Here is a 23,782-nt window from a genome sequence, read left to right on the forward strand (position 1 = left end):
GCATAGCTGTGATGTGTTTGGTAGGTGTGGGTAGACATCGGGTGCAACTTTGGTTTTAGACATGCAGAGACAAACGAACATACTGTTTGCCATAATTCAGGCAGCCTTCACAAGACCAAAACATATGCAAATATGTCCCCTTTTGTGCTTTACATCTCCAGCAGAATAATACATTTTCTGAGTGCATGATATTCAGTTTCACTTGCATGTAGTACGTTCTACGGATGGTCTTAAACTGCAGTAATTTATTTCTGTAATTATGTGAACATGACTGGGCATTTTTAACATATGTGTCCATTCATCATCATCAATAGCGTCTCCCAGGTCTTCCTCACATTTTTGTTTAACATGTTTTGTGTCAGCTGTTAAAGCCTCTATGAACCCAGTTTGGAAATCAACTTTAGAGGTTTTTCAGACTGCCTTAAAATAGTTCAAATCTTTGAAGCTTCTTGCTTGTCCAGTGTTTGCTGCAAAGAGAGAAAAAAGTTTTGTATTGGCAAACGTTCACCTCTGTGCTGTCACAGACTGGTCTTCCCTGGCTGTCTGACCCTGATGAGACCCCTGTCACCATCTGATCTTGCTCAGATAGGGCATGACAAAGAATTACCTTGGTGTACATTTATACATTATATTATCCGTGAATAGAATCAGTGGTTAAATAAATGAAATGACCATTATTCCCAGATCCCAGACGGTAGCCTACCCATAAACTCAAGATGGAACTTTGTATCAATTCACTAATAATATACTGCAAAATTCACCTGAGCTCCGTAGATTGGTCTTCCCTGGCTGTCTGACCCTGCAAGGACACCTGTCACCATCTGATCCTGCTAAGACATGATGAGCGTAGTGTTGTGTATTGACCATGACAGTAAAGCCTGTAGAGCTGTTTATACCGTGTCAGTGCGAAAAGTAGGGAATTAGCTAGGGAAACTGATAGATCAACAATGCTACATTACTACACTGACTAATAAAAACGAACATTGCGCTGAAAAAACTCCCAATATCGGTCTTCAATCATTTAGCAGCTGGTTTCATCGTTTGATTCAGGTCTCGTGTGATTGAGCAAAAATAATAGCTAAAGTTGGTGAGCTAGCTAACGTTAGCCAAATTTTGGCTAGCTCTAGCTAATGGTACATCATCAAATTACTTCTGTTGAAACGGGACACAACACAGGCTACAAGACATTTCCATACACACAACAGCTGTTAGAGACTGCTGCCTGAAAGATAGCTAGAGGCTAGCTAGAGCTGAACTGGCTGTGGTAGGTACTAGCTAGCTAATTAGCTCTATCTAATGTCTGTCAAAGTGTTGCCGGTTTCTGCTCTGCTTGCTTCTAAAACTCTGAGAAAAAGTGCAACAGACATCAGCTGGCTCTGTTCATCTCTCCTGTGTTGGTCCTATACACCAGCTTTTCAGAAGCTTTGCCTTCACACAGTCTGTCAGCACGCTCTGTGGTGTCCCTGGGGTCCTAAATCCAGCCAGCTGAAACCGGAAAACAGCCTACCCGACCGCTCTGAGGCATCTGCATTGTCCTAACGCACACCGGTGCCATGTTTTGTATCATGGTGCAATGATAAAACTGGGGGGGACAAACATGCTATTTCAAAATGTGTAAGGGGTCATGTCCCCACCCCGTCCCCAGTGAAAGTTGCGTCCCTGGTAGACATAGCTGTGTTTGGTAGGTGAGGGTATGGTAGACATAGCTGTGATGTGTTTGGTTGGTGTGGGTAGACATAGCTGTGATGTGTTTGGTAGCTGTGGGTAGGGTAGACTCTCAACCATTGTTACTCTTCCTTCCAGGATGGCTACAAGGCCTTCCCCTGACCTCCCTTCGGTAAATCAGATCACAACTTAATTTTGCTATAGGCAGAAACTCAAACAGGAAGTACCCGTGCTAAGGTATATTCAATGCTAGTAGTACCAATCAGAATCCATGCTTCAAGACTGTTTTGATCACGTGGACTGGGACATGTTCCAGGTTGCCTCTGAGAATAACGTTGACGTATACACTGACACAGTGACTGTGTTCATAAAGAAGTGTATAGAGGATGTTGTTCCCACTGTGACAATTAAAACCTATCCAAACCAAAAACCGTGGATAGATGGCAAAACTGAAATTGCGAACCTTCGCATTTAACCACAGCAAGGTGACTGGGAATATGATAGAATAGAAACAGTCCAGTTATGCCCTCCGTAAGACAATCAAACAGGCAAAACGTCAGTACAGAGACAAAGTGGAGTCTCAATTCAACGGCTTGAGACGTATGTGACAGGGTCTACAAACAATCACGGATTATATAGGGAAAATCAGCCACATCGTGGACACCGACGTTTTCCTCCCGTACACGCTAAACACCTTCTTTACCTGCTTAGAGGATATCAGAGTGCCACCGACATGGGCCGCTCCCAAGGACTGGGTCCTCTCGTTCTCCGTGGCTGACATGAATGAGACATTTAAGTGTGTTAAACCTCGCAAGGTTGCGACATCCCTAGCTGTGTCCTCAGAGCATGTGCAGACCAGCTGGCTGGAATGTTTACGGACATATTCAATCTCTCCCTATCCCAGTATGCTGTCCTTGTACCCAGTCTGCTGTCCCTTGTTCCTGTACCCAAGAAAGCAAAGGCGACTGAACTAAATTGCTATCACTCCATAGCACTCACTTCTGTCATCATGAAGTGCTTTGAGAGGCTAGTTAAGGATCATATCACCTCCACCTTACCCGACACCCTCGACCCACTGCAATTTGCATACCGCCCCAATAGATCCACGGATGATGCAATCGCCATCACACTGCACATTGCCCTATATCATCTGGACAAGAGAAATACCTATCTAAGAATGCTGTTCATTGACTACAGCTCAGCTTTCAACACCATAGTATCGTCCAAGCTCATCATTAAGCTCGGGGCCCTTGGTCTGAACCCCACCCTGTGCAACTGGGTCCTGGACTTCCTGGCGGTCTGCTCGCAGGTGGAGAAGGTAGGCAACAACACTTCCACTACACTGATCCTTAACACGGGGCCCCACAAGGGTGCCTGCTCAGCCCCTTTCTGTACTCCCTGTTCACCCATGACTGCATGGCCATGCATGCCTCCAACTCAGTCATCAAGTTTTCAGACGTTGTTGATTACCAACAACGACAAGACAGCCTACAGGGAGGAAGTGAGTGCCCTGCTGGAGTGGAGCCAGGAAAATAACCTCTCCCTCAAAATCAACAAAACGAAGAAGCTGATCATGGACTTCAAGAGAAGGCAGAGGGGGGCCTCCCAGGTGGCACAGTGGTTAAGTGCGCTGTACCGTCCAAGCTCATCATTAAGCTCGGGGCCCTTGGTCTGAACCCCACCCTGTGCAACTGGGTCCTGGACTTCCTGGCGGTCTGCTCGCAGGTGGAGAAGGTAGGCAACAACACTTCCACTACACTGATCCTTAACACGGGGCCCCACAAGGGTGCCTGCTCAGCCCCTTTCTGTACTCCCTGTTCACCCATGACTGCATGGCCATGCATGCCTCCAACTCAGTCATCAAGTTTTCAGCGCCAGCTGTGCCATCAGAGACTCTGGGTTCGCGCCCAGGCTCTGTCGTAACCGGCCACGACCGGGAGGTCTGTGGGGCGACGCACAATTGGTCTAGCGTCGCCCGGGTTAGGGAGGGGTTGGCCGGTAGGGATGTCCTTGTCTCATCGCGCACCAGCGACTCCTGTGGCGGGCCAGGCGCAGTGCGCGCTAATCAAGGTTGCCAGGTGCACGGTGTTTCCTCCGACACATTGGTGCAGCTGGCTTCCGGGTTGGATGCGCGCTGTGTTAAGAAGCAGTGCGGCTTGGTTGGTTTGTGTATCGGAGGACGCATGACTTTCATCTTTTGTCTCTCCCGAGCCCATATGGGAGTTGTAGCAATGAGACAAGATAGTAGCTACTAAAACAATTGGATACCACTGACAATCTGAAATGGTCCACCTACACAGACGGAGGGTGGTGAAGAAGGCTGAAGAAATTTGGCTTGGCCCCTAAGACCCTCACAAACTTTTCCAGATGCACAATTAAGAGCATCCTATCAGGCTGCATCACCGCCTACAGCAACTGCACCCAACGCATCACCAGGAGCACATTGCCTGCCCTTCAGGACATCTACAAAGGAAGGCCAAGAATATCATCATCAACCACCCCAGCCAAGGCCTGTTCACCCCGCTATCATCCAGAAGGCGAGGTCGGTACAGGTGCATCCATCACTAGCCGGCTACCACCCGGTTACTCATCCCTGCACTTTAGAGGCTGCTGTCCTATGTACATAGACAATGAACACTGGTCACTTTAATAATGGAACACTGGTCACTTTAATAATGTTTACATACTGTTTTACCCATTTCATATGTAAATACTGTATTCTAGTCAATTCCATCCTATTCAACAATTACTGAATATATACCATTATATCCACATACTCTTCAGATGTATTATACAGCTCTGGAAAAAATTAGGAGACCACTGCAAAATTATCAGTTTCTCTGGTTTTACTATTGTGTTTGGGTAAAATTAAATTTTTTGTTTTATTCTATAAACTACTGACAACATTTCTCCCAAATTCCAAGTACTAATATTGTCCTTTATAGCATTTATTTGCAGAAAATTACAACTGGTCATTGGTCAACAAAACAAAAAACAACTGGTCAACAAAAAAATATGCAGTGCTGTCTGACCTCGAATAATGCAAAGACAATAAGGTGATAGCGGGGTAAACAGGCCGTGTGTCACGCCCTGATCTGTTTCACCTGTTTTTATGATTGTCTCCACCCACCTCCAGGTGTCACCTGTTTTCCCCATTAGTCACTGGGTATTTATTTCCTTCACGTTCCTTGTTTGTCTGTTGCCAGTTTGTCTTGTCAAGTCAACCAGCGTGGTTTTCCGTGCTCCTGCTTTTACCTTTTTGCTAGTCCTCCCGGTTTTGACCCTTGCCTGCCTTGCCTCTGAAACCGTCTGCCTGACCATACTGCTTGCCTGACCATACTGCCTGCCACTCTGTACCTCCTGGACTCTGACCTCGTTCATGATCTTTTGCCTGTCCACAACCATTCTCTTGCCTGCCCCTTGGATTATAATAAATATCAGACTCAAACCATCTGCCTCCCGTGTCTGCATCTGGGTCTCGCCCTGTGCCCTTATACAGTGGCTCAGTTGGTTGATGTCTATTTTCTTACGAATTCTAACTAGCTGGCTAAAGTTAGTTAGGCTAGGGGTTGGGGTTAGGGTTAAGTTTAGAAGTAAGATTAGCTAAAAGGGTTAGCTAACATGCTAAGTAGTTGCAAAGTAGCTTTCCACCCCGAACGACACCCTACTTTTGTTTTTGCCTTAAGCCAGCATCTGTCTCATTTAACCAAACGTAACATAGCATACTAATTTGAATGTTCCGGATTTACGTTTTTATGTCTAGTCTGAGACCAGGCTGTGCCAGCTCAGGGATTTAAACCAGCAACCTTTTGGTTACTGGCCAAACACTCTTAACTGCTAGACTGCCTGCCTCCCCAGTACGTCATGATGCTACTGTAGGACACAAGAGCCATAAAGAATTCCCACAGTGTTATCTGGTCAGATAACATTTCCAGAAGCTGACTGGGCTTTTAGAGACACTGAATATTGCATCAGTTAAGATTGATTGACTAAAATTACTTGTCAGAGTTTAAAAAAAATACTTGTCAGAGTTAAAAAATTACTTGTCAGAGTTAAAAATTACTTGTCAGAGTTAAAAATTACTTGTCAGAGCAACTTAATATTAAGGTGTTCCTAATGTTTTGTACATTGTGCATATTCTCATTCTGCACCAATTAACTTTCAGCCGTGATATTTATGGCTGAGACAATCTTCCCAGGATTCTCTCTGCTCCAGTATTTTCCTAATGTGGTACGCTCACCATGTGAGCTGAATCTCTGAGACCTGGGCTGAGTTCCAAATGGCCCCCTATTCCATTTATACTGTAGTGCACTACTTTTGACCAGGGCCCATAGCCAACGTGCACTATGTTGGGAATATGGTGCCATTTAAAAAGCAGACCTGAAACAGCTCTCTGTACTCCCACCGTGAGCATCCCGAGCAACAAAACCCACCTGGACTACATTAGGCAGCCAGTCCTTCTCAGGTTCATGCACCAAACACAAGGTCTCAGAGCACTCATGGATCAATGATGATGAAACTAGACATCATGTACTGTACACTGCCTGTGCCCTTTTTTCTTTCCCTGTTAAGAGTTAACCCAATGAGGGTACATTTAGCAGCAAGGGCTACAATGCAGTGGCCGCAGTACCCAGGAAATGTGCCTACTGAAACTCACTGAAATATATAATTATAATTTCTAGGGATCATCACACAACCTTGTCAAAAATATGTACAGTAATGTCAGCTCAGGGTGCATTCCCGAGAGACGCTCCCTGAATGAAGATTGGATTCACATACATCTTTACTAGTCTTCATACTGTATCAACACTTTCCACCAAGTAAAAGAAATGCCTGATCTTTGGTCTGTTGATTTCCCCAGTGTAATAGCTAAACTAAATGCATGCTCTTCAACCGATCGCTGCCTGCACCTGCCCGCCTGTCCAACATCACTACTCTGGACGGCTCTGACTTAGAATACGTGGACAACTACAAATACCTAGGTGTCTGGTTAGACTGTAAACTCTCCTTCCAGACCCACATCAAACATCTCCAATCCAAAGTTAAATCTAGAATTGGATTGCTATTTCGCAACAAAGCATCCTTCACTCATGCTGCCAAACATAACCTCGTAAAACTGACCATCCTACCAATCCTCGACTTCGGGGATGTCATTTACAAAATAGCCTCCAATACCCTACTCAACAAATTGGATGCAGTCTATCACAGTGCCATCCGTTTTGTCATCAAAGCCCCATATACTACCCACCATTGCGACCTGTACGCTCTCGTTGGCTGGCCCTCGCTTCATACTCGTCGCCAAACCCACTGGCTCCATGTCATCCACAAGACCCTGCTAGGTAAAGTCCCCCCTTATCTCAGCTCGCTGGTCACCATAGCATCACCCACCTGTAGCACGCGCTCCAGCAGGTATATCTCTCTGGTCACCCCCAAAACCAATTCTTTCTTTGGCCGCCTCTCCTTCCAGTTCTCTGCTGCCAATGACTGGAACGAACTACAAAAATCTCTGAAACTGGAAACACTTATCTCCCTCACTAGCTTTAAGCACCAGCTGTCAGAGCAGCTCACAGATTACTGTACCTGTACATAGCCCATCTATAATTTAGCCCAAACAACTACCTCTTTCCCTACTGTATTTTTTTATTTTTTTATTTTGCTCCTTTGCACCCCATTATTTTTATTTCTACTTTGCACATTCTTCCACTGCAAATCTACCATTCCAGTATTTTACTTGCTATATTGTATTTACTTTGCCACCATGGCCTTTTTGCCTTTACCTCCCTTAACTCACCTCATTTGCTCACATCGTATATAGACTTGTTTCTACTGCATTATTGACTGTATGTTTGTTTTCTCCATGTGTAACTCTGTGTTGTTGTATGTGTCGAACTGCTTTGCTTTATCTTGGCCAGGTCGCAATTGTAAATGAGAACTTGTTCTCAACTTGCCTACCTGGTTAAATAAAGGTGAAATAAAAAAAGTAAAAAATTGCCACGGATTGTAGCGGAGCGCTTAGGATAATCTCCTTATTAATTCAGAACCCTGCTAATTAAATCTGCATGTCCTGTTAATAATGCAGGGTCTATTTTTCATGGTTTTCAGAGAGAGCCTGGTGAATTATTGATAACATCATTCACCAGATCTAATAAATATAGGTTGCTATTTCAGTTCAGTTCTCCTCCTGCTTCAGTCATGACTTACTCACTCTCAACTGCCTAGTTAAAGCCTGGTGATGGGGGCATATTTATGTGTACTGTATTTAGCTTCTATTTCAGTTTAGCATTATCAGGTTGCTTGATTGACTGTCATTCCATTAACATTATAACCATGTTGCTAAGCTGCTGTGCCATTAAGCACTGCTAAATACGTACTGTAGGCTATGCTTATGAGAGAACTTTCAACTTGTATGGACTGGCCATTTCTCCCAGAACCACAGAACAGAAGATGCCCTCTAACAGTTGATGTCGATTAAGAGAAAAGTTTTTATGCAACTAAGCACATGATCTTTTGTTTGTGCTTCAGGAGATAAGAGCAGCTTAGCAGAGAGCTGTGCTTAGGGCATTCTACCCTGCAGCCTCCACAGCCTTCCTTAATGGCATGCTATGAAAGGAATTGGGTCTGGGATATCACTCAGTTAGTCTGCTTGTTCATGCAAGCAGTACATATAGTGCCTTGCGAAAGTATTCGGCCCCCTTGAACTTTGCGACCTTTTGCCACATTTCAGGCTTCAAACATAAAGATATAAAACTGTATTATTTTGTGAAGAATCAACAACAAGTGGGACACAATCATGAAGTGGAACGACATTTATTGGATATTTCAAACTTTTTTAACAAATCAAAAACTGAAAAATTGGGCGTGCAAAATTATTCAGCCCCCTTAAGTTAATACTTTGTAGCGCCACCTTTTGCTGCGATTACAGCTGTCAGTCGCTTGGGGTATGTCTCTATCAGTTTTGCACATCGAGAGACTGACATTTTTTCCCATTCCTCCTTGCAAAACAGCTCGAGCTCAGTGAGGTTGGATGGAGAGCATTTGTGAACAGCAGTTTTCAGTTCTTTCCACAGATTCTCGATTGGATTCAGGTCTGGACTTTGACTTGGCCATTCTAACACCTGGATATGTTTATTTTTAAACCATTCCATTGTAGATTTTGCTTTATGTTTTGGATCATTGTCTTGTTGGAAGACAAATCTCCGTCCCAGTCTCAGGTCTTTTGCAGACTCCATCAGGTTTTCTTCCAGAATGGTCCTGTATTTGGCTCCATCCATCTTCCCATCAATTTTAACCATCTTCCCTGTCCCTGCTGAAGAAAAGCAGGCCCAAACCATGATGCTGCCACCACCATGTTTGACAGTGGGGATGGTGTGTTCAGGGTGATGAGCTGTGTTGCTTTTACGCCAAACATAACGTTTTGCATTGTTGCCAAAAAGTTCAATTTTGGTTTCATCTGACCAGAGCACCTTCTTCCACATGTTTGGTGTGTCTCCCAGGTGGCTTGTGGCAAACTTTAAACAACACGTTTTATGGATATCTTTAAGAAATGGCTTTCTTCTTGCCACTCTTCCATAAAGGCCAGATTTGTGCAATATACGACTGATTGTTGTCCTATGGACAGAGTCTCCCACCTCAGCTGTAGATCTCTGCAGTTCATCCAGAGTGATCATGGGCCTCTTGGCTGCATCTCTGATCAGTCTTCTCCTTGTATGAGCTGAAAGTTTAGAAGGACGGCCAGGTCTTGGTAGATTTGCAGTGGTCTGATACTCCTTCCATTTCAATATTATCCCTTGCACAGTGCTCCTTGGGATGTTTAAATCTTGGGAAATCTTTTTGTATCCAAATCCGGCTTTAAACTTCTTTACAACAGTATCTCGGACCTGCCTGGTGTGTTCCTTGTTCTTCATGATGCTCTCTGCGCTTTTAACGGACCTCTGACTATCACAGTGCAGGTGCATTTATACTGAGACTTGATTACACACAGGTGGATTGTATTTATCATCATTAGTCATTTAGGTCAACATTGGATCATTCAGAGATCCTCACTGAACTTCTGGAGAGAGTTTGCTGCACTGAAAGTAAAGGGGCTGAATAATTTTGCACGCCCAATTTTTCAGTTTTTGATTTGTTAAAAAAGTTTGAAATATCCAATAAATGTCGTTCCACTTTATGATTGTGTCCCACTTGTTGTTGATTCTTCACAAAAAAATACAGTTTTATATCTTTGTTTGAAGCCTGAAATGTGGCAAAAGGTCGCAAAGTTCAAGGGGGCTGAATACTTTCGCAAGGCACTGTATTATTATCAACCTACATGTATGGAGAAAGAGAGGAACACAAATGGGAAGTGAAACCCCCAAAATGTATCTTACAAGCGTGGATGACTGGGATGGCATCCATCAGGACACAGTTGCGGTCCGCTCAGCTATGTGTTGTGTTCTTAAGTGCCTGAGGATAATTTCTAAATCAACTATCCCCTTGACTCTCCAAGCTTTGATTCACTATAAAGACAATTTTATCAGGATACACAGGAGTTGGCATTGTCCTCATCAAAACATCAGTTCACTTTAAACCTCAACTCCTGTCACAAGACTAACAGCAGTGTGTCTCTCTTTCTCTCTAGCTCTGTTTCTAGTTTATTGATATCTGTTTACTGCCATTAGTGGTGTACAGTGGTGTATAGTTCTGTTTTACAGTAATCTAAGGACTGACTCTGTGCTCCTTAGACAACATTGTGAGTGTGATACATGTGTGTGTTGGTTCATTGTGTTCTCTCAGTCCGACCCCTCTCTGTACCCCTGCAGGGAGCAGTGTCAAGGTGAGAGTGATGATAAACTATAACAGCTCCGTGGCAGCTCCTCATAGCCTGGAGCCACCAGAGGAAAATGGGCTTTTATTTTTAGCCCCTTGCCTTGTTAGGATTCAGATGCCGGGTTCACTAATGATGCTTAATATTCAACAGTGGATGCTTTCCTAATGGCACCACATTCCCTTTACAGTGCACTGCTTTTGACCAGAGCAGTGCACTATGAAGAAAATAGGGTGCATCAAGTGTCTGACATTGTTATGCATGAGCAACTGACCACTCACATTCATGAACTAGAGGGTGGAAGAAAGGGTTTAAACTGGCGGTGGCATTATGTCAACAAAATGATTCATATGTGAACACACTGTACACACTCTCATGAAACTAGTTTGCTTAGGAAAATATGCACTTTTTATGTTTTGAAGTCATTAGTATAGGCAAGTAGTAATTCTGACACCAAAAGTAATCGAGGAGGATTGAAAGCATTTCATAGAGGTAATCTATTATTTTGATTGAAAGCATTTCATAGAGGTAATCTATTATTTTGATTGAAAGCATTTCATAGAGGTAATCTATTATTTTGATTGAAAGCATTTCATAGAGGTAATCTATTATTTTGATTGAAAGCATTTCATAGAGGTAATCTATTATTTTGATTGAAAGCATTTCATAGAGGTAATCTATTATTTTGATTGAAAGCATTTCATAGAGGTAATCTATTATTTTGATTGAAAGCATTTCATAGAGGTAATCTATTATTTTGATTGAAAGCATTTCATAGAGGTAATCTATTATTTTGATTGAAAGCATTTCATAGAGGTAATCTATTATTTTCTTGATGGTTGCACAACAGTGTTGTCAGTGCAATGCCATTCCCAGAGGTCAAATAACACCGAAGCTGACAACCGGGTGATTGAGTTTTTTTCCACAGCCGATATTCTGCTTGTTTTGAATCAATGCGTGCTATTCTGGGAGAGGAAGGAACTAGGGGAAATGAGATATCTGATGAACGAATGCAACCCATCTCAGTATTCTACACAAGGTTACAACATACTCCCTAAGTGATGCTGACGGCTTAATATGGTGAAATATAGTTTCCTCCTCTAAAGACTATCCTCTTCATTCCTCTGACCCATTCAGACTCATAGTGTACATGCAAAATGGCACCCTGTTCTCTATATAGAGAATAGGATGCCATTTGGGACAAAACCAAAGACATCATCATACATCCACATCCTGTTAGACCTGACTGGATGTTAGCTACTACACAGCAGGTCCCAGTGAGGGACACTTAGTATTTATTTAGTATTTTAGTATTTATTAGGATCTACAGTGCCTTGCGAAAGTATTCGGCCCCCTTGAACTTTGCGACCTTTTGCCACATTTCAGGCTTCAAACATAAAGATATAAAACTGTATTTTTTTGTGAAGAATCAACAACAAGTGGGACACAATCATGAAGTGGAACGACATTTATTGGATATTTCTAACTTTTTTAACAAATCAAAAACTGAAAAATTGGGCGTGCAAAATTATTCAGCCCCTTTACTTTCAGTGCAGCAAACTCTCTCCAGAAGTTCAGTGAGGATCTCTGAATGATCCAATGTTGACCTAAATGACTAATGAGGAGGAATACAATCCACCTGTGTGTAATCAAGTCTCCGTATAAATGCACCTGCACTGTCATAGTCTCAGAGGTCCGTTAAAAGCGCAGAGAGCATCATGAAGAACAAGGAATACACCAGGCAAGTCCGAGATACTGTTGTGAAGAAGTTTAAAGCCGGATTTGGATACAAAAAGATTTCCCAAGCTTTAAACATCCCAAAGAGCACTGTGCAAGTGATAATATTGAAATGGAAGGAGTATCAGACCACTGCAAATCTACCAAGACCTGGCCGTCCCTCTAAACTTTCAGCTCATACAAGGAGAAGACTGATCAGAGAGGCAGCCAAGAGGCCCATGATCACTCTGGATGAACTGCAGAGATCTACAGCTGAGGTGGGAGACTCTGTCCATAGGACAACAATCAGTCGTATATTGCACAAATCTGGCCTTTATGGAAGAGTGGCAAGAAGAAAGCCATTTCTTAAAGATATCCATAAAAAGTGTCGTTTAAAGTTTGCCACAAGCCACCTGGGAGACACACCAAACATGTGGAAGAAGGTGCTCTGGTCAGATGAAACCAAAATTGAACTTTTTGGCAACAATGCAAAACGTTATGTTTGGCGTAAAAGCAACACAGCTGAACACACCATCCCCACTGTCAAACATGGTGGTGGCAGCATCATGGTTTGGGCCTGCTTTTCTTCAGCAGGGACAGGGAAGATGGTTAAAATTGATGGGAAGATGGATGGAGCCAAATACAGGACCATTCTGGAAGAAAACCTGATGGAGTCTGCAAAAGACCTGAGACTGGGAGGGAGATTTGTCTTCCAACAAGACAATGATCCAAAACATAAAGCAAAATCTACAATGGAATGGTTCAAAAATAAACATATACAGGTGTTAGAATGGCCAAGTCAAAGTCCAGACCTGAATCCAATCGAGTATCTGTGGAAAGAATTGAAAACTGCTGTTCACAAATGCTCTCCATCCAACCTCACTGAGCTCGAGCTGTTTTGCAAGGAGGAATGGGAAAAAATGTCAGTCTCTCGATGTGCAAAACTGATAGAGACATACCCCAAGCAACTTACAGCTGTAATCGCAGCAAAAGGTGGCGCTACAAAGTATTAACTTAAGGGGGCTGAATAATTTTGCACGCCCAATTTTTCAGTTTTTGATTTGTTAAAAAAGTTTGAAATATCCAATAAATGTTGTTCCACTTCATGATTGTGTCCCACTTGTTGTTGATTCTTCACAAAAAAATACAGTTTTATATCTTTATGTTTGAAGCCTGAAATGTGGCAAAAGGTCGCAAAGTTCAAGGGGGCCGAATACTTTCGCAAGGCACTGTATATTAGCCTTGAGGTGATTGGCCTGATTGGCCCCAATTGGCCTGATTGGCACAGAGGGAAACACGCCAACAGACAAATGACAATACAGCTAATCAATAAACACAACATATGATTATGTAAAGCATTTTGTGACAATTTCTGATTTAAAAAAAGTTTTATTGATTGAATTTGATTGATAATCATCTGGGATTGAAAAGAGCAACGATCAGTTCCAGCAACATCATCATGGAGGATGACAAAGGAAGGGTTCATTAATTCAGGACACCAATTTACATAAGTGGCTCATCAGAGTTGTCCCAAAATTGCACAATTCTGGACTGCTTCAATGTGATTTCATTGTGGGATATCCATAACCTGGTATTCCAAATGTCAAACAAATTATTATTTGCTTATGGATGGGTAATTTTTCTCATGTGAAAAGATTAGTTCTTAATGGTCTCTGTAATCTCTTGATTTGCCTGTGCTTACTGTATTTCCTGTACTGGAATTAAGTTTATTATGTTGTATGAAATGTATTGTGACAAGTAACTTAATTTTCCTGATGTCCGCGGATGTCTATTTGTGTTGGATGAGTGTACGTGGGAAGAGAAGGGGGTTATGGACGGGACATTACAGCCTTATCAAATCCATGGCCTCCTGGAATCCATTAGACGATTGCACCTCTTAGATCCCCATTGTAAATAATCCCTGTTGGTCTGACGACACGGATAGTCGGGAGTCCCACACGCACATTGTGTGTTTGTTGATTATTTTTAATAGGGAAACAGCACATATTAAATTAAAACATCGCTGTAGACCTTCAAGCATTTTCACTACCACCATATTCCACTTAATATACTATCTTTCTTTCTTTCTCTCTCTGTCTCTCTCTCTCTCGCTCGCTCTCTCTCTCTCTCTCTCTCTCTCTCTGCTACCATTTAACACAGGGGAACAGAGTGACTTATGGGAAAAGAGGCATCAATAGTGACTGTTATTCTCCATCCGACCCCTTCCCCCTCAGACAGAATACCATAACTACTGAACTGGTTATAGGGATAGACAATGGAGTAAGAGATGAAAGTGGTCTATGAATAAATGTTTTATAGAATATTATGTTACGAATGGATTCCAGAACACATCTAAGAGAGGCCAAAGGGCAAAGGATATGGTGTTCAGAGTACAAAGAGAATATGTTGTTTTGGGCCAGCATTACAATGACACATGACACTGTCTCTCTGTTCCAGCAACTGTCAGTAGAAGACATCTTATGTGTGGAATAATTAATTTAGGCCAAATGTATTTAACAGTGCCTTGTTTGTTAGGTAGGGATTCCTGTGAATAATATTGATGTGATGTTGACAGTACCTTCTCCAAGGAGAGAGATTGCTTTGATGCTTTTATGCAAATCATGTACACCTTTCATACAGATGTAGGATCTTAATTTAAGTCAGTTTGCTACAGCAGGAAAATAATCCTACAGCAAATGTGAATTATTATGTGGATTATAATTCATATAAGTTTTTGTAGGGGTTGATACATTTTTCGTAAGGGTAAATCAAGTCTGAAATGTAAAAGTTGAAATACACTAAAAGTTAAAAACATGTCTTGCTTTGCAGGAAAGTTCTCCTGCATCAGGGTGATCAAATTAAGATCCTACAGCTGTATGAGGTGGTAGAGTTACTGAAATGGTTTTGTTACTATGGTTCTGGAGGTTCCCACCCAGGACCTTTACCTTAACTGGATCTTACATGATTATCAATCCATGTTTAACAATTCCAAAAATGGATTAAGAACAGACATTAACAATGGCTCCCTGACAATGGGGCTTTTGAAATGTGCAGTCACAAATCGGGTTGAATTCTTGGTCTATTTCACAGCTCACTATGAAGGTAGGGTAAAATGGTTTGTTTTCATACTATGAGAGCTACCATTAAGAGGAGAGCTACCATTAAGATGGTTGTTCACATAAATATCAGGTCTCTCGCACCTGGCATTCGATGTGACATCTAACCCAGAGGACTATTACTCATGATCAGAAATGACGAGCAGCAGCCCAGTATTCTGGGGTAATGGTCATATGGAATACATGTTTACTGTTCTAAAGGTATTCAATGACAGATGAGGTGCCCTTTCTCTTTCTCATAGCGAGACAAAGAGGAATTTGCATGCTGTATGTAGAGAGCTACACCATAGCTGTAGCCTTAGATTTCCCCTGAGACCCTTGTTTACAGGATAAAAGCAGAGCTGGGTTGTTGATGGGGACCTCTCTATGAATACTAATATTAATGGGATATAAAATCATACATATAATTTTTTTCAGAATTTGACAAAGGTTTGTATTGGCTTTCAAGGCCTTATTTGTATTGTGATTGAGCGGAATATGTGTCACGTTCTGACCTTTATTTCCTTTGTTTTGTCTTTATTTAGTATGGTCAGGGCGTGAGTTGTGGTGGGCAGTCTATGTTTGTTTTTCTATGTTTGGTTTCTGTTTCGTCCTAGTATGGTTCTCAATCAGAGGCAGGTGTCGTTAGTTGTCTCTGATTGAGAATCATACTTAGGTAGCCTGGGTTTCACTGTTGGTTTGTGGGTGTTTGTTTCCGTGTCAGTGTTTGTCGCCACACGGTACTGTTTCGGTTTAGTTTCTCCACGTTTCTTTTGTTATTTTTGTATTTCAGTGTTCAGTGCTTTCTTTGATTAAAGTTATGGACACTTACCACGCTGCATCTTGGTCCGATCCTTACTCCTCTTCAGACGAAGAGGAGATCTGCCGTTACAGAATCACCCACCAACCAAGGACCAAGCAGCGTGGTAAAGGACAGCAGCAGCAGCGGCAAAGTACACAGGACTCCTGGACATGGGAGAAGAATCTGAACGGCAAAGGACCCTGGACTCAGCCAGGGGAATATCGCCATCCCAAGGCAGAGCTGGAGGCAGCGAAGGCAGAGAGGCGCTGGTATGAGGAGGCAGCACGGCAGCGCGGCTGGAAGCCCGAGAGGCAGCCCTAAAATGTTTATGGGGGGTGCACACGGGGAGTGTGGCGAAACCAGGTAGGAGACCTGCGCCAACTTCCCGTACTTACAGGAGAGAGAGAGGGACCGGGCAGGCACCGTGTTATGCGGTGGAGCGCACAGTTTCCCCAGTACGTGTGCATACCCCGGTGCGGTACATTCCAGCTCCTCGTATCGGCCGGGCTAGAGTGGGCATCGAGCCAGGTGCCATGAAGCCGGCTCTAAGCATCTGGCCTCCAGTGCATCTCCTTGGGCCGGCGTACATGGCACCAGCCTTATGCATGGTGTCCCCGGTTCGCCAGCACAGCCCAGTGCGGGCTATTCCACCTCGCCACACGGGAGTATTCAACCAGGTAAGGTTGGGCAGGCTCGGTGCTCAAGAGCTCCAGTGCGCCTGCACGGTCCAGTCTACCCAGTGCCACCTCCACGCACCAGCCCCCCGCACCAGCCCCCCGCACCAGGCTGTCTCTCCGTCTTCTGCCTACAGGTGTTCCCGCCTGTCCAGCGCTGCTAGAGCCTTCCTCCTCTCCAGCGCTGCCAGAGTCTCCCGTCTGTCCTGAGCTGCCAGAGTCTCCCGTCTTTCCTGAGCTGCCAGAGTCTCCCGTCTGTCCTGAGCCGCCAGAGTCTCCCGTCTGTCCTGAGCCGCCAGAGTCTCCCGTCTGTCCTGAGCCGCCAGAGTCTCCCGTCTGTCCTGAGCCGCCAGAGCCGCCAGTCTGTCCTGAGCCGCCAGAGCCGCCAGTCTGTCCTGAGCCGCCAGAGCCGCCAGTCTGTCCTGAGTCGCCAGTCTGTCCTGAGCCGCCAGTCAGCCAGGAGCCGCCAGAGCCGTCAGCCAGCCAGGAGCCGCCAGAGCCGTCAGCCATCCAGGAGCCGCCAGAGCCGTCAGCCAGCCAGGAGCCGCCAGAGCCGTCAGCCAGCCAGGAGCCGCCAGAGCCGTCAGCCAGCCAGGAGCCACCAGAGCCGCCAGCCAGGAGCCGCCAGAGCCGCCAGCCAGGAGTCGCCAGAGCCGCCAGTCAGCCAGGAGCCGCCAGAGCCGTCAGTTAGCCAGGAGCCACCAGAGCCGTCAGCCAGTTTTCTTCCGCCTGTCCGGCGCTGCCGGAGTCTCCCATCTGTCCGGCGCTGCCGGAATCTCCCGTCCATTTGGGACCCATGGCTAGGATCCCCAGTCGGAGGTCAGCGGCGAGGGTCGCCGCTCATAAGAGGCCACGGGGGCGGTTGAGGAGGCGGAGAAAAACTGTGATGAAGTGGGGTCCACGTCCCTCGCCAGAGCCGCCACCGCGGACAGACGCCCAAACAGACCCTCCCCTATAGGTTCAGGTTTTGCGGCCGGAGTCCGCACCTGTTGGGTTGAGTTGGGGTGGGCAGTCTATGTTTGGTTTCTGTTTCGGCCTAGTATGGTTCTCAATCAGAGGCAGGTGTCGTTATTGTCTCTGATTGAGAATCATACTTAGGTAGCCTGGGTTTCACTGTTGGTTTGTGGGCGTTTGTTTCTATGTCAGTGTTTGTCGCCACACGGTACTGTTTCGGTTTCGTTTTGTCACGTTTCTTTTGTTATTTTTGTATTTCAGTGCTTTCTTTGATTAAAGTTATGGACACTTACCACGCTGCATCTTGGTCCGATTCTTACTTCTCTTCAGACAAAGAGGAGCTCTGCCGTTACAATATGCACAGTGAAAATGTGTAAAACATTATGCCATACAAGTAGAGTGTGAATGTGCCTTCCAAGTGTCTTGCAAGTAAAATACAATCATGAAATCATTACATCTTTTATATTTAAAAATAATATGTGTATTCTGGTTTACTGACATTTGTATATTCTCTTTCATTTTACAGCACATGCAGCAGAACATTTTGCCAACACATCGCATGTCTACGAAAAGAAGAAAGGAAAAGAAAAGCAGTATTTACAGTGCATTTGGAAAGTATTCAGACCCCTTCACTTTATCCACATTTGTTGCGTTACAGCCTTATTCTAAAATGGATTAAATTTAAAAAAAATCCTCAATCTACACTCAGTATCCCATAATGACAAAGTGAAAACAGGTTTTTAGAAATGTTTGCAAATGTATAATTTTTTTCAAACAGAAATACATTATTTAAACAAGTATTCAGACCCTTTGCTATGAGACTCGAAATTGAGCTCAGGTGCATCCTGTTTCCATTGATCATCCTTGAGATGTTTCCACCACCTGATTGGAGTCCACCTGTGGTAAATTCAATTGATTGGACATGATTTGGAAAGGCACACACCTGTCTATATAAGTTCCCACAGTTGACAGCATATGGCAGAGCAAAATACAAGCCATAAGATCGAAGGAATTGTCCATAGAGCTCTTAGAGAGGATTGTGTCAAGGCACAGATCCAGAGAAGGGTACCAAAAAATGTCTGCAGCATTGAAGGTCCCCAAGAACACAGTGGCCTCCATCATTCTTAAATGGAAGAAGTTTGGAACCACCAAGACTCTTCCTAGAGTTTGCCTCCCGGCCAAACTGAGCAATCAGGGGGAGAAGAGCCTTGGTAATTGAGGTGACCAAGAACACGATGGTAACTCTGACAGAGCTCCGGAGAAGCTTCCAGAAGGACAACCATCTCTGCAGCACTCCACCAATCAGACATTTATGGAAGATTAGCCAGACGGAAGCCACTCCTCAGTAAAAGGCCGCTTCTCATAACAGCCCGCTTGGAGTTTGCCAAAAGGCACCTAAAGGACTCTCGGACCATGAGAAACAAGATTCTCTGGTCTGATGAAACCAAGATTGAATTATTTGGCCTGAATGCCAAGTGTCACATCTGGAGGAAACCTGGCATCATCCCTATGGTGAATCGTGGTGGCAGCATCATGCTTTGGGGATGTTTTCCTGTGGCAGAGACTTGGAGACTAGTCAGGATCAAGGGAAAGATGAACCTGTTCCAGAGCTCTCAGGATCTCAGACTGGGGCCAAAGTTCACCTACAACAGGACAACAACCCTAAGCACACAGCCAAGACAAAGCAGGTATGGCTTCGGGACAAGTCTCTGAATGTCCTTGAGTGGCCCAGCCACTTGAACCCGATCGAACATCTCTGGAGAGACCTAAATATAGCTGTGCAGCAACACTCCCCATCCAACTTGAAAGAGCTTGAGAGGATCTGCAGAAAAGAATGGGAGAAACTCCCCAAATACAGGTATGCCAAGTTTGTAGCGTCATACCCAAGAAGACTCAAGGCTGTAATCCCATTATTGGTTACACAGACTTTTGGCCTTCCATCCTATTCTAACCACCTCTCGCCGGCTTTGTATTCATGTTGCCTGATGAAATTGCTGTAAGATATGATCTTGTTGCCATCTGATGCACATTCATAAATCAGAGCTCTCCCTGTACTATGTTGTGCCTTGATTGATGATATCTGGAAATGTGCATGTACACCCTGGCCCATCTACAGTTGCTAGCCCCAATTCTAACTTGTGCTCTGATATCGGCTTCACTGATTTCTGCTCTCGTAAAAGCCTGGGTTTTCTTCACTTTAACACTAGAAGCTTATTACTTAAAATGGATACATTGATAGTGTGGGTTCACAGCTTCAATCCAGATGTGTTTGTCATTACTGAGACGTGGTTAAGAAAGAGTGTTTTGAATGCTAATGTTAACCTTTATGGTTATAACCTTTTATAACATTTTTCGGCAAGACAGATCTTCCAAAGATGGGGGAGTGGCAATCTTTACCAATGATCACCTTCAGTGCTCGGTTGTCTCCACCTGTCACGACTTCCACCGAAGTCAGCTCCTCTCCTTGTTCGGCGATCAATGTCACCGGCTTTCTAGCCATCGCTGCTCCATTTTCATATTTCTATTTGTTTTGTCTTGTTTCCATACACACCTGCTTCTCATTATCTAATCACACTGCTTGTATTTATCCCTCTGTTCCCCTCCATGTCTTTGTGTGTAATTGTTTAATGTTATGTGAGATGTTCACGCGCTATACTTTTGTACATGTTCCGTGTTTTCTTTTGGGCACTTTGATGTCATTTTGTGCCTATTTCTTGACCGGAATAAAAGTGTACCTGTTAAATCTACTCTGCTCTCCTGCACCTGACTTCACCTCCTGTACAAAGCCGTAACACCACCAAGTCTGTCCCCAAACAATTTGATTTGCAGGTTTTAAGCATTAAACTTTCAAATAGCTCTTTGTTGACTGTTGCTGGATGCTATCATCCTCCATCAGCTGTACCATACCTGCCCTAAGCTCTCTCCTGGCCCCTTACATCAAGTCTGAATTTGTCCTGCTAGGTGACCTAAACGGGGACATGCTTAAACCACCTGACCAAGTCCTAAAACAATGGGACTCCCTAGATCTTTCTCAGATTATTACCAATCCCACAAGGTATGACTCCAAACACCCAGAAAAGGCTACTCTTCTTGATGTTATCCTCATAAATAATCCTGATAGGTATCAGTCTGGTGTTTTCTGCAATGACCTTAGTGATCACTGTTTTACAGCCTGTGTTCGTAATGGCTGCTCAGTGAAACGACCTGTCCTGATTTGTCATAGACGCTTGCTAAAAAAATGTAATGATCAAGCCTTCCTTCATGACCTGGCCTCTGTAAAATGGTATAGAATCAGCTTGGACCTTATTTTTTTATATTTTCAGTGGTATTGTTAACAAACACGCCCCCATAAAGAAAATGAGAATTAAAAACAGGTTCAGTCCCTGTTTTGACTGTGATCTTCCAGAGTTACTCCACCTCAAGAAATGCATTTGGCGAAAGGCTCGGCACACGCATACTGAGGCTGACTGGCTATCGTTCAGGTAAATGAGAAAGAAGTGCACTCAGGCTATCCAGAAGGCCAAAGTTAGTTACTTTAAGGAGCAGGTCTCTCTCTGTGGGTCTAACCCCAAGAAGTTCTGGAAAATGGTTAAAGACCTGGATAATAAACACTCCTCCTTATAGCTGCCCACGTCCCTTAATGTTGATGTGGTTGTTACTGACAAGAAGCACATGGCTGAGCTCTTTAATCACCACTTTATTAAGTCAGGATTCCTGTTTGACTCAGCCATGCCTCCTTGCCTGTCCACCATCTCCTCATCTCCCACCCTTTCTAATGTGACTATCCCCGATTCTTTTCCCTTGCCCCGCTACAAAGTTTCTCCCTGCAGGCAGTTACTGAGTCCGAGGTGCTAAAGGAGCTCCTTAAACTTGACCCCCAAAAAACATCTGGGTCAGATGGTTTAGACCCTTTCTTCTTTAAGATTGCTGCCCCTATCATCACCAAGCCTATCACCAACTTGTTTAACCTGTCTCTCCTTTCTGGGGAGGTTCCCATTGCTTGGAAGGCAGCCACAGTTCGTATTTTATTTAAAGGGGGAGATCAAGATGATCCTAACTGTTATAGGCCTATTTATATTTTGTCCTGTTTATCAAAAGTGTTGGAAAAACTTGTCAATAATCAACTAACTGGCTTTCTTGATGTCTATAGTATTCTCTCGGGTATGCAATCTGGTTTCCGCTGAGGTTATGGATGTGTCACTTCAACCTTAAAGGTCCTTAATGATGTCACCATTGCCCTTGATTCTAAGCAACATTGTGCTGCTTTTTTTTATTGCCTTGACCAAAGCTTTTGATACATTAGACCATTCCATTCTTGTAAGCCGGCTAAGGAGTATTGGTGTCTCTGAGGGGTCTTTGGCCTGGCTTGCTAACTACCTCTCTCAAAGAGTGCAGTGTATAAAGTCAGAAAAGCTGCTGTCTCAGCCACTGCCTCTCACCAAAGGAGTACCCCAAGGCTCAATCATAGGCCACACGCTCTTCTCAATTTACATCAACAACATAGCTCAGGCAGTAGGAAGCTCTTTCATCCATTTATACGCAAATTATAGTCTTATACTCATTTGCCCCTCCACGGATTTTGTGTTAAATGCTCTACAAAAAAAGCTTCCTTAGTGTCAAACAAGCTTTCTCTACCCTTAATCTTGATCTGAACAGCTCCAAAACAAAGGTCATCTGGTTTGTTAAGAAGAATGCCCCTCTTCCCACGTGTTATTACTACCACTGAGGGTTTAGAGCTTGAGGTAGTCAGCTTATACAAAATACAGCACATATCAAAGCTGCAGGCTATAGTTAAATCTAGACTTGGCTTCCTCTATCGTAATCGCTCCACTTTCACCCCAGCTGCCAAACTAACCCTGATTCAGATGACCATCCTACCCATGCTAGATTACAGAGACATAATTTATAGATCGGCAGGTAAGGGTGCTCTCGAGCGGCTAGATGTTCTTTACCATTAGGCCACCAGGTTTGCCACCAATGCTACTTATAGGACACATCCCTGCACTCTATTCTCCTCTGTAAACTTGTCATCGCTATATACCCGTCGCAAGACCCACTGGTTGATGCTTATTTATAAAACCCTCTTAGGCCTCACCCCCCCCCCCCCATCTGAGATATCTACTGCAGCCCTCATTCTCCACATACAACACCCGTTCTGCCAGTCACATTCTGTTAAAGGTCCCCAAAGCACACATATCCCTGGGTCACTCCTCTTTTCAGTTCGCTGCAGTTAGAGACTGGAACGAGCTGCAACAAACACTCAAACTGGACAGTTTTATCTCAATATCTTCATTCAAAGACTCAATCATGGACACTCTTACTGACAGTTGTGGCTGCTTTGTGTGATGTATTGTTGTCTCTACCTTCTTGACCTTTGTGCTGTTGACTGTGCTCAATAATGTTTGTACCATATTTTGTGCTGCTACCATGTTGTGTTGCTACCATGTTGTTGTTATGTTGTATTGCTACCATGTTGTGTTCTGTGTTGCTGCCTTGCTATGTTGTTGTCTTAGGTCTCTCTTTATGTAATGTTGTCTCTCTTGTTGTGATCTGTGTTTTGTCCTATACTTACAGTGCCTTGCGAAAGTATTCGGCCCCCTTGAACTTTGCAACCTTTTGCCACATTTCAGGCTTCAAACATAAAGATATAAAACTGTATTTTTTTGTGAAGAATCAACAACAAGTGGGACACAATCATGAAGTGGAACGACATTTATTGGATATTTCAAACTTTTTTAACAAATCAAAAACTGAAAAATTGGGCGTGCAAAATTATTCAGCCCCCTTAAGTTAATACTTTGTAGCGCCACCTTTTGCTGCGATTACAGCTGTAAGTCGCTTGGGGTATGTCTCTATCAGTTTTGCACATCGAGAGACTGACATTTTTTCCCATTCCTCCTTGCAAAACAGCTCGAGCTCAGTGAGGTTGGATGGAGAGCATTTGTGAACAGCAGTTTTCAGTTCTTTCCACAGATTCTCGATTGGATTCAGGTCTGGACTTTGACTTGGCCATTCTAACACCTGGATATGTTTATTTTTGAACCATTCCATTGTAGATTTTGCTTTATGTTTT

The 23,782-nt window shown here is 43.9% G+C and overlaps 1 pseudogene; it reads left to right on the forward strand.

The window, feature by feature from the left end:
• The first annotated feature begins 10,039 nt into the window (after positions 1-10,039).
• On the forward strand, positions 10,040-17,713 carry LOC149979656 (uncharacterized; annotated as a pseudogene).
• Positions 17,714-23,782: the final 6,069 nt, after the last annotated feature.

Source organism: Oncorhynchus mykiss, chromosome 11 (assembly GCF_057628025.1).
Source record: "Oncorhynchus mykiss isolate SJ-2025 chromosome 11, ASM5762802v1, whole genome shotgun sequence".
Taxonomy (NCBI): Eukaryota; Metazoa; Chordata; class Actinopteri; order Salmoniformes; family Salmonidae; genus Oncorhynchus; species Oncorhynchus mykiss.